The sequence below is a fragment of the Populus euphratica genome, unplaced genomic scaffold (genome assembly GCF_000495115.2).
Source record: "Populus euphratica unplaced genomic scaffold, PopEup_1.0 scaffold178.1, whole genome shotgun sequence".
NCBI classification, from domain to species: Eukaryota; Viridiplantae; Streptophyta; class Magnoliopsida; order Malpighiales; family Salicaceae; genus Populus; species Populus euphratica.
The window spans coordinates 270931-283154 of NW_011500062.1; the positions used below are offsets into that span (position 1 = coordinate 270931).

The window sequence follows — 12224 nt, forward strand, 5'->3', positions numbered from 1 at the left end:
CAACTAATCCATTCTCTGGGATCGACTCAACCTTTCCTATGCTGGTGAGCCCACTTCTACAAGTCCATCCGGCATCACCATTCCCAATGCATTCTCTTCCTTCCCCGGATTCGGGTTAATCTCAATAGTTTGATAGCGTATGTCAGGTAGTTACAAGTGAGATAGATGTGTAACTAACCTCTAAAACTAAGCCAAGGCCCGCCGATTGAAGGGTAACAGAAGGTAACCGGTTAGCGAGCGGTGTCGGTAGGCGAAGCAGTGCCTTTGTCGGCTTAGAAACAATTCCCGAGAGAAGCAAGCGCTATAGAAAGCTTTGAAGCTACGTTTAGAATAGTCGAATAGGTAACAACGTTTATGGCGCTGAGAAGCTTGAAGCCAAGTATTCAGCTTCTGCTGGATTCTTTTTTTCTTGAAAGGCAGGCTCAGTCAGGTTCGCTCGCTAGTTATATGCTTAACATCTGCATCTGAGGTCAGAGGTGCCACTAGGGTGAATGCTCAGCTTCAACTCTTACTTTGTATTATAAGTACACTGAAGGTTCACTATGTCAATCTACAACTCAATGTGATTGGCTTCGTCCGGGCTCAGTTTCTTCCGGCCGCCTCATCCTACTCCACTGGCTATGGTTTGCTGCCAAACGGACTCTCTCGGAGGTTTTCCCGTGGATGTAATGCTTAGCAAACCCGTACGCCCCTACCCGAGAGGCAAGGTAAACCTTAACCGTCGCGCAAACTCATCGGACTTCCAAGTCAGTTCAGGCTCACTTTTCACACCAGGAAAATTTCAACACGCGAAAGACAAGATTCGTCGAATCGAGGATATCAACACCCTTACGAGAGGCAAGACCAGGGGAAAGGATTTGAAAGGCCAGTAACAATGCGATATTCCATAGATAAGCAAGAAACTGAAGCTTCTCTTCTTTTCTTATTTATGATGTACCGGCGGAAAGGATTTCACAGAAAGGTTGATCGGTACTACTGGAATTCTCCCTTTAGGGAGTAAACAAGTATTTACTTGTAACTGGTTCCGTCTCCCATTTTATTTAAGATAGAATATAGGTATAGCCTCATCCATGTGAGTCTTCAATTAGCTCCACTTCAATAGAGTGAAAAGGAGATAGGGCAGATGAGGATATTGAGAAAGAAGGCTTACACCCCCGGAGAATGGAACCTTGGATCACGTCTTCGGATACTTACCTTTTGCTGGTGGATCTTGCTTGATGTTCCAAACCAACCCGTCTAGCTAAATCTGATATGAGCTAATGAGCTAAGCTGCTTATCCGAGTAGCTACCCGAAGGGACAGAAGGTTCTATAGAGTTCCAAAGGGAGGAGGATTCATTCGAACTAAAGACATTAAGACCCCTGCTTATCCATCTTATGTTGTTGCAGCTACCCCCTAACCCTAGGGGAATTGGAGTAAGGTCAGACCACCTTCTTTAAGAACCAGTTGATGTTGGAATCGAGTGAAGGCAGGAATGAGGGGGAAGAGAAGCTAACATCCTAACAGAAAGTTCCGGGGAAAGTGACACTCCAACCTCCGATCTAATGATCTTTTAAGTAAGATCTAACTGAACTCAAAGTCTCCCCTCAATGATAGATTAGCCATCAAAATGCATTAGTTTTTGATATCTATTTGATCGTGCTCCTCTACCAATTAACCAACAGCCACAGACGGGGTTGAGGAACTGACTTGACTTTAAGTTTAAGGTGTCCGAGAAAAGGTTCGGGCTCATCATAGAATCTTTCTTACGCATTACGCAAATTATCATCGTCTCGAGTGAAAGAAAAGACCTGAAATGCCCCCATCTAGACGTATAATCTCCAAGCCATCAAGTGTAAAGAAAGTTGTTTCATCACAGCAAAGTAAGGGTGCTCCTTCTCTCTACTGGTAAAGCTATGTAGGGTTAGCCAGTGAAAGCAGTGAGATAAGGCAAGTTTTCCCTAATAGGATTCCCTTTCTGTTGAACAGAGAGTGAGCCCGTGTCCTCCTCGCTAGTATGATAGCAGCCCTCACTTACTTAAAAGCTTTGGTTATTAGCATGAAAATAAAAAGAAAAAACCGGAGCATTATTTGCAGCTTCAGCCACACCAGCAGGTGCATTTTGAACAAGAGCCGCATTATCAGCAGCAGGCATCGTTTCAGTGGTAGGTTCTGATGGTAGCATTGGTTCTTGGAACATAGGCCATTCTCGGTGACGGGTTGACACCAGGTTCCTTATTTGCCACTTTGCATTCGTAACGGGCATGACCTTGTCGTCTGCAATGCGTGCAGAACTTAGGTATTCAAAAAGAAACGATTTCTTGCTGGTGATCCATACACAGTAGATCCAATCCAAACACGATTTTGGAGGTTTTCCTTGAGAAGACCGACTTCTACACAAACCCTAGCTACGTTGGGGCGTGAGACAAGCTTCGTAGGACCAGTCAGGCCAATTCCGAAAGTCGAGACGTCAGGCGAAACTCAAAAAAGAAGACAATAGGCAGATGGGGTCGCGATACCCGCGCATGCATTGGATCACCATTGCAGAGACGGAAATCATGGCTCCAGCAGAAAACCCTAAACTCCCTCAATAAAAAACTTCTCTTTTGGTGCATATTTTCTTTGTTCGAGAGCTTGATGAAGACGTGCCTTGGGTCTAACAGAGTGATCGAAAGATCTCCCTTGGTACGCCAGTTCTTGCGTGATCTAACTAACCAATTTCTTTCTTTAAACAGACAGATACGTAGTGGAATAAGGCGCTGCCACTATAGGTGCGAGTAAGCTGACTGGGCTACCCTCAGATTATATTAGAGGTCAATAAGTGAGACAGAGGTTCCTGCGGAAAGGCGAGAAAGCAAGTCCATCAACCATTCCATTCTGCATTACTTTACTTGGAAGACTAAACCTTACCTAGGGCTTCAAGTAAGGACTTACGGATTGGACAGCAAAGACTGGAAGCAGTAAATCGTAAAGTTGGCTTTTACCGGGTGGAATAGTAAATAAAGGCTTACGAGGTTTGAAGTTTGAATTGAAGAAAGAAGAAAACAATTTCATAGTTCTTTGACCCGTTCAAAAGCACATCCAGTGAAAAAGCGTGAGCCGTTATTTGCTTATAAGAAGAAAACACTTTAAAACATCTCTGTAAGCCAAGTAGAACACGGCAATCAATAGTTTAAACATCTCCAAAGGGAGAAGGAAAGGATGCAGGAAGGTCAAAAGTAAGGGTCTTCAATAGTAGGATCATATCAAACAAAGGATCAGTCAACCAACAAGCGTATTCATGGCAACATTGAAGCAAGCGAAGGCCGAAAGGCAGCACAAATCTGAGGCTGAAGCCAGAAGCCGAATAGGAAGGATTCTGAGGATGGCACCGTCACCAGCAACCCCTAAGCAGCAGGCGGAGGATGTGGAGGGGAGGTATTCTAACTACTAGTCGGTCAGTCCGGCAAGCCGACCCCCAAGCCATACGGAGGAATGAGTAAGCGAAGGCGCTACTTCTTTTAATAATAGGACTGAGTTAACCTCCTGTGTATTCTCATTCCATCTACGGAGACTAAGCCCTTCCTTTCATACCTGGTCTAGTATCTCTTAGGTCGATATCCAGTAGCAGCAGAGGGAGAAGTTTACCCGGCTTATCCGGCTTGTCAATTATTGGTGTAGTGCTTGAGGGCTGGTGCTATACCTCCTCTCTTTTATTAACGGAAAAAGAAAGTCGATTGAATCTTGGTAATTGAGTGAAGAAGCTCTCAGCGAAGAACAACCCCTAAATCCCGGAAGTATTGAATCTGGATCCGATCTCTTTTGGTACACTCGAGTCATAAGGTGTGTACAGACAGACAGGCTTCCTTTCGAAAGGCTAGGCACCATTTGATCCAAAGCTCCTCATATGATGGGTATAGGCTAGTTGAAAGGAATGACCTCACGTCAAGCGAACGGCATCAAGGAATCTCCGTTTTCAACCTTTGTAGCATCGGTTACAGCTGGCAAAGCTAACCTCTATCCATAACAAGAAAGAAGAATCTCGATCTAATTGGAAATTTCCCATCCCTTTATTTAAATATTTAAATCTCAATCAACAGGTAGCCGCAAGGGGTTATCTATCAACAGGGCATTTAGTTCCGTCATTAGATCCGTCTATTCGGGGAGCGAGGCGGGGCCTTCCCTCTCCAATCTCATTCTCGGGAGAAGGCATCGGGGGAGCAGGGCTAGGGGATAAAGATTTGCGAGCCTTCTTCTTATTAGCTCACAGCTTCTCCTTCTATGAGAACTGAAGTGGTGAGGGCAATCTTCCAGACCCCGGCTGGATTCTATCCTTTTCACACCCTGCCCGGGTTCGGCTTCTCAGCTTTCTCATTGGCTTATTCACTCCTCACGTCTCGATGTTCTCACAAAAAGAGAGGCCGCGCGAAGACCTTTGAGATTGAATCAAGAGGACCGTGCCAAGCATAATATTAGGATGATGCCGCGGAAAGAGGACCATTCAAGACGGATTGAAACAAAGAGTCGTGCTGTGAGCAGAGGAGCTTGACTAGAGCATCTCATTGACCTCGCCTCGAGAATACCTATTAAGAGTGAGAAAAGCCCGAAAGAATCGATCGCGTTTGAAGATGCCCGCAGGACGAAGTCAATAGACGGTAGATAGACTGTTTCAAGTCAATCGATTTCATTCCGTCTTGGATCAGTCAATCGAGGATCAGCTAAGAATTCGCATTTCTTTTTTTGCTTGATATTCAAGATTGAGAGAAGACTTATTATGGCCCCTTGCGGCACAGAGGTCGTTGCAAGAAGGGTCCCAAGAGGACCTTACTTGTTGGACAAAGGGGATGCCAGAGCGCATCGTACAAGGCAAGGCGCGTGGTGGATGGAAGGGTTTGGGAAAAAGGCTTTTTCTGTTAGAAAGTCAAAAGAGAGAGGGGGTTAAAGGTTACAACTGGGCCATAAGTGGAGGGAGTAGCCAAAAGATATCTGAATGCGACCCATTTTGACTAGCGAAGTGGTTCGGCAGGAGATAGATGGAGCGCGTGATCTCTATCCCTCTATCCGGCTCATCGAAGGACTGACTCCCCGAAACGGGACACATGGGTTGGTGAAGGTGCGCTGGTTAGCTGGGCAGGATTGGGCACGGGGAGAGAAAAGTGGAGCGGGGAGGAACCCAAGAGCAAGGAAGGAATACGCAGGAACGAAGCCTAATCCCTCTGGTCCTTCGCCCTTTCTTGCCTTCAACTGACCCCGGCCGGAACAGGAAGATTCAGAACTTCTTTTAGAAGAAAGAAGATCCGGTGATCTCTACTAAATTAAATGGGGCTAGGAACTCCTATCCCGAGGTAAGAAAGAATAGACGACCTACTAAAGACAGATCGTCAGTGCGGCTATGAACGGAGCTTAGCCATACCATAGGGGTCGCTCTGAGACCTCTTGTCGAGTGTAAACGCTCCTTGCGCCTATTGGGACAGTTGCTTTTAGCTTCTATTCTGATTTTCCCCATTCCGCAAACGGCCGATGGGAACTTAGATGAGTCTCGGAACTCATTTCCCTCAGTCTTTGACGTTGCTGTCCCCCATCTCTGATTCCGTACTCAATTCCGTGGCACCTGCCTGAACAGACAGATCGTCAAATGGTGACGTATATTATATAAAGAAGTGGCCGGTTCCTCATGAATTGCTTTCTCGAGTTGCTGTTGCCGAAGCTGAGCTTGAAGAGCTTGTTCTCTCCACTCTTGTTGCTTTCTTTGCTTTATTTTATCTGATAGTCAGAGAATTGACTGGGCGGTAGGGAGTGTAGCCAGCCCTAAGGGTCATGGAAGTTGGAAAGACTCACCCAAGCTATTCTATTGATGAATCCGATCTGGCTTTCTAACTAGAAATAGAATAAGTGAAGATAGATAAAGGAAGAGAATTGAGAAGAACTAACTGGCTTTACTGCGTTATTCACTCCCGGGGAAAGCTCTACGCCTTAGGTAAGGATAAAAGAGAGAATATTTACCCATCACTCGTTTCAAAGAGCTTGAATATTAACTTATTCATCATCTTCTTTTTTCATTTCGACTAAGCAGTAAAGGATCAATATAGGTGATTTTCGTCTCCTTACCTTCTTTTCAATAGCGCGTAGTGAATAGCGTAGTTCTTCTTCTGTGGTTTCGACTTCTCATAGCTACGTTTCGAAAAGGTCGACGACTGCGCTGCATTCCATCGATGCTCCAGGAAGAAAGCATTGACTCAACCCGGGGCGAAAGAGTAACCCGATCCCTTCGGTCGAGCCTATTACTAACCTCTGTTCCGAGGCTTCGTCATTGAGAAGATAAGCCCCCAGCGATTGAAGGTATAAGGTAGCGAGAGGCAAGCCAGACAAGTCAAGCTTCTTCACTCTTGGTTAGCCCCTTTCTTAGTCGTACTGAGGAAAGCTCCAACCCAACTAGAACCTCTAGAGAGTGGGAATCCCAGATCTCTGTCTTAAGCTTCCACTCCTGCCCCTGCACTGGTAGTTGAGAGAGCTTCATCTCCTTATTCTATCGGGTTCTTGCCCTCTCCTCTGTCTTAGGTTAGTAAAGCTAACGCGAACTCCCTTCCCCAACCCAAGAAAAGGATGCTCACAGCCTTCTGATTCAATTACTCCCGTACCCGCATTTCCGGTGAACAGAAGAAAGAGATGCTTTAGGCTTTCCGTGCCTAAAAGAAGGTAGCTCAGCATCTAGTGAAAGAAAGAAGTTTTAAATTAAAGAAAGGAATGATACGCCCCCCCTATGGGTTGGGTCAGTCTTGCCCTCCGAAACCCATATTCTCAGATTCGTCCTTATCGCTTTCATAAGGTTCGGGTTACTCTTATCACACACTCTGAAGAATCAGACTCAGATTGAGCTGCATTGCCAGGCTCCAACCCTGCTTTTAGCTCTCTTCGGTCTTCGTCGATCGAGTACCCTTGGCTAGAACTGGTTCACCGGTACTACCATCGAGTCTCATGCGGTCCTACTCTTCATTAGAGAGGGTTCTTTCTTCTTTGTCCAATACACACGGTAGGAGAGGATAGCTAAGCTAGCTTCGTTGTTTTTGATTGAATTGAAGCAAGGAAAGCCGCCTAAACCTTCCTAGTCGAGCTTCCCACGCAAATCATAGGTTCGTCAAAACCGGGTGGAAAGGGACCAAGCTCAGAGCAGAGTAAGAGGCGAGTTGACAGACAAAAGCGGTGCTTCTCCTAACGGGAAGCATTCGGTCACTGATTTGAGCCTTAGGTTAGGATAGGACAGTTAGAGTTACTGTAACGCAGTCCTCTTACTTCTCTTGATGTTGCTCTAACTGAGTAAAGAACGTCCTGCGGTAACGGTGGGCGTGTAGAAAAACCTTTCGTCAAGTAGGTAAAAAAGCGCTTCTCTTTGCTCTCGAAAGAGCAAAATTGACTCTCGGGAAAATATCCCGCCTCCTCTTTCTTTTGAATAGGAAGAGGGGCTGCTTATGGAAGAAAGTGATTCGGAAGTGGTATCTATCGCAAGATAAAAAACCTCAATTGCATTGACCCCAGTTAAAGAGGAGGCCTATCAGTAAAAAGTCTTCTTTTTCCGAACATGCCATAGGTTTAACGGATCCCACTCTAGATTCACTAAATGATCTGGATTCACTAACCGGAGCGGAAAGAGTAGAGCTAGGAAAGCACTGACCAAGAAGAATAGAAAGATAAAGAATAAGAGGAATAGAGCTAAGAAGGGATAAGAAGAAGAATTAGTTCACTAAAATAATAAATATAACTAACTAATCATGCCTTTCTCTTTATGCGTCTAGACTGATTGATAATTGGAAACAAGGGCTCAAAAACGGAAAGTTTAAGGCCAGCTCCTAAGCAAGACAATAAAAGAAAGTCACTAACTACCTTAAGATAATCGGGCTGGAGTCAGAAAAGACACCAATGGGCAACTCAGGAACGACTGCCAAAGCCGCTGCTGATGAAAATCAGACCAGAAGATAAAAGTTTTGATCGTAGACCCCTTTTATTTTAGTTTTAGAAGGCAGAAACAGAAGATTGATGAGGTCTTAACCTTTAGAATAGGGATCGCTGGTTCAAAGCTTTCTTTATCTAAGTTCTTTTTAGTACTTCTTTTTCTTTCCGAATCGGGAATTTAGAAAGAAAGCATTGAAGAAGAGGTAAATAAGACGACTAGTAAAAACAAGAAATAAAACTCAATTGAGAGATGGTATTCATACCCAGGCGAAGAGAAGCGGGGAAGACAAGGTTTAGAATCTTGGTGTAGATGAATTGAATCATCAGCTGTGACAGAATCTTCCTTTATAAAGAAAATCTTCATGTCCACATTTAGCTTTAAAAGTAATAAGGCACTCATATTCATCATGCCCAGAGGAGGACAAGGAAGGAGCGGTTATATTATAATGCGTTCTGCACTAGAATCAGAAAAGGAAGAATGCCCCATTTCCTTTCTTAGGGGAATAGCCGTTCTTGTCTCAGATGCGGGATTACCGGTCTCGTTAATCAATATAAATCGAATGTCCTTGCCCTCAAAAAGAGGTCTTGGTGTGCGAAATGGATTCAGAAGGGCTTGTTCTCAGATGCCCAGAATCTTTAGATCCGCAATAGACGTTAAATTCGAATTCGGAATAGTTTTAATCCAAGGGGTTGTGCACCAAGAAGACGATTCGAGAACAGTTCCTTCCCAGTTTGAGTTTCGATCTTCGAACTTTGTCTCAGACTCTTCTTATCTTAGCCAAGCACCAACTCCGTCTTAGTCTTTGTCGAAAGCTAGTCCCCATCCTCCTATCGGTCTTCTCCCATCTGGAAAGACTGACTAAGAGAAGTTGGAATGAGAGTACGGTCGATAGAATGTTTCCTGAAACTAGTGCCCTCAAATGCCTTTGAATTTGCCTGTGACGCTCCTCTTTGCCAAAGTCCAGCTGAACTTCAGTATGGAAGGACAGTTCGTTCTTCCTTCGGCTCCTCTGCTTCTGCCGATGATCCTTCTCGGGACTGTCTCATCCCGATCAGCTTCTGTTCAGTCATACATAGTGTGGCGTCCCCCAGGTCGATTGGGTGAACGCATTCTCCGAGGTAAAAAAGAATATACTTTGTTTCAATTTCAGGTCAAACCGCATGGCGTGATAAGTGAAAAAGAAATCTACCTATGTTGATAGCCCTCTTTCGGAGTCTTTGATTCGATAGTAGTCACCGCTGGAAAGGAAAGCTTTTAACAAAACATCTCTTCAAATCTAAGAGCCCGTGAAGGTCGAAAGATTTTATTGCTTCTCTAAAAGCTGCTATGTTGCCGGGCTAGTCCTTTCTTTTAGGAAGAGTCTAGTCTTCCCATAGCATAGTCTTGAAACGAAGCCCTTCGAACCTTTTTGCCCTCTCAAATCAAAAAAAAAAGCTTTTCGGTGGCTGACTTCTTTGCTTTTTTCTTTTCTGTTGCTTTGTCTGGCAGTTCTCCTTCTACCATGACTGGCCCGAAGCCGGCCCCCTTAACAGACATATCTGAAAAGAACATGGCGTCTATCAGAGCTGGTTCTCTGATTTTCTTCCTTTCTTGGGGCTATTCCATCTCGTCCAATATCGTAGCGTAGTCTAAGACGCTCAGCCTAGAAATCGACTCTGAGACCCGGCCCTGTCCCAAAAGAAAGTGCTTTTCTCTTCTCTTAATAATTGGATAAATATAATGGGATAAATCATCAACGGCTTTAACCTTTTTTCAAAGAGATTCCCCCATGCCTTCTAGGAAGATGAACTTTGATGACTAGGCTAAGCCGCTTCCCTTTTTCCTTCCGAAAAATCAAGCTACTGGTATCCCAAACCAAATCCCGCTCTTTCAAAGAAGATCGTATCGTATATCAGAGACCTCCCTTTGCTCTTTTCTTCGATCTGAGCTGAGCCCTCTGAATTGCGGGGAACCCTCTTCTGACTATGAAGATGCCTCGGTTTAGTCTTTCCTGCGCCCTTTTATTGTCTTTTTGCAATTGGTTGAAGAAGGTCGTTCTGCCCGGGCAATGGAATCAGGTTTGTAACCCAAAGTCAGTCAAGTAGTGAATTCTTCGGACATGAAAGAGGAGAGAGCAGACTTCCTTTTTGATCGAAGTCCAAGAACAGCTTTGACGGACAGCTTTCTAAGCGCAGAAAAGAAAGCTTTGAGTTTGAGTGTGGTTCTTCTCTCAACGGAAAAAGGGCTGGAAGAAGAATTTCCCTCATATCGAGTTGCCTATCGCTCAGTGACCGAGTAGAGCGAAGAGTGCTTGACCGATACCGACCGAATCACTCAATTTCGTCAATGATGATGGCCAAGATAGGAACTGAGATTCATCCATAGTAGGCCCTTCGCCCCGTCTTTGTGATTGAGGGCCTGGGCTTCACCTCTCTTCCTTTCCTTCTCCAATAGGTCTATTACTGCCTTCCGTTCGTTCTTTCTCTCATGTCAATTGCAAGGCTTTTCACTACATACAAAAATATAAGGATGGAGGGAAAAGTTTCCTTTTAGTTTAGTATGGTTTTAGGCATGTAATTTCATAAAATCATATGGGAATGGAATCGATGATAGAAGCTTCTTGTATTTCTTTCTAGGTGGATTTGAAGGCTAAGGCCTACCTACTCCTTAATGTTTTCCAATCTTCGTCTTTCTTGTTCTACTGGGACCAAATAGAAGGTCGTCCCACAGACATAGCCATGTGGTACTCTCTTTTCTAGCCCCTCGCGGTTCTTTTCGTTTTGAGCTTAAGGTCGACCTTCCCCTCTTTTGGTCTTTGTCCTTCTTTTTGATCATGATAAACAAATAAAAATCTTTGATCTCACTTTCTGTACTGAGATATACCATAAGACCGATAAGTTGATTCGAGATCTCACTATCAATATCTTGACCTAAAAAAAGTAATCTTTCTCGATAAAGTCGGTTGATTAGGATCAAATTCTATCCCTTAGGAACCGTACATGCACCTTTTGATGCATACGGTTCATCAAAAATCGCGAAAAAAAAAAAAGAATCAATATGTAGATCCCATTTAACGAATAACGAAGGGGTTTTTCCTCCATTTTTCAAGAAAGATGGTTTTTTTACCATCATTAAACTTATCAAACTAACTTCTCATTGATGTATTCTTTCATCGGGATCCAATTCAAATCACGATAACATTCTCTTGTTCCTGAGTGGGCTTCTTTAATTCTTTTAGGTTTGTGCTCTACTCCGATCCGAGTAAAGATCTGCCCGATTTTGATTTGCACATATAGGGCAAATGCCCCCAATACCGCGTCTTTTTGCTACAACTTCCTTTTTTTTTTTCAATTCATTTCACGCCTTCCACAAAATATTTGACGTATTTATCAAATTATTCGATTGATTATGATTAGCATAAAAAAATTACTCCTATTTCTAATTTATAAATATAATATGATACAAATAGTAATCATGGATATAGTACTAATTGGGTTTTTCTAAGCGGAGCCTGGATACTTCATTTTATTGGTCCAAACAAGCTAACCATAAATTATTCTAATTGATAATATTAATCTGAATACCTCCAAAGCATAGATCTAATTGCCACTTCACGCTCTAAATTTTGGATGATTTAATCAATCCTTCTTTGGTGAAACAGAGGATATCTCGATCGGGGTAGAGAACGGGGAAATCCCATAATGACCCAATGTCTCTGACAAGTCGCACTATACGTCAATCCAATTTGAACTATCCTCCCCGGGATTTCGAAAAGGGACTTTTGGAACACCAATAGGCATTAAATGAAATAAAAAAAAAATGAAGTACTCTATTTCACTTTGATGTGAAAGCGTAACAATGAATTTATTGTCTTAATAATATTGCTTTTATTTTATTATTTTTTCTATTTTCTTTATTTTTTGCGATAACATAAAAAAAAAAAAAGAAAACAAACAAGGGAAGCCTGCTTCTATCAAACCAGACACTTTCATCCCTGGCCCTAAAGTAAAGGACCAGCGACTTCATCCCTGGGCGGCTTGAGCCAATGCTAAGCCTAAGTGCACAAAGCATTGCCATTGAGCCAGTTGTTAGGGAGTAGCCCGGGATACTGCTCTAATAAAGAACTTTCTCTCTTTGGCCCAATTAGGGGAGAGCGAGCTTCCTGAACTCCCAACTTCCATGGAAAAAACGGAAATGGATAATTCAACCGCTACTTCAACAACATCAATAAGCTGATACAGAACTTCAATCTTGCACATTGAAGGGGAGGCATCGGCCTGATATCGCCCATTTATTCGATCTTTCACCGGGGCAGCAGGAACAGCAAACGGAGAGATCGA

The 12224-nt window shown here is 43.6% G+C and overlaps 1 long non-coding RNA gene across 1 annotated transcript; it reads left to right on the forward strand.

The window, feature by feature from the left end:
- Positions 1 to 9342: 9342 nt before the first annotated feature.
- On the forward strand, positions 9343 to 11703 carry LOC105108078 (uncharacterized). Its single transcript, XR_838987.1, has 2 exons — positions 9343 to 10849; positions 11614 to 11703. It is a non-coding gene; the product is annotated as an uncharacterized LOC105108078 (long non-coding RNA).
- The last annotated feature ends 521 nt before the right edge of the window (positions 11704 to 12224 follow it).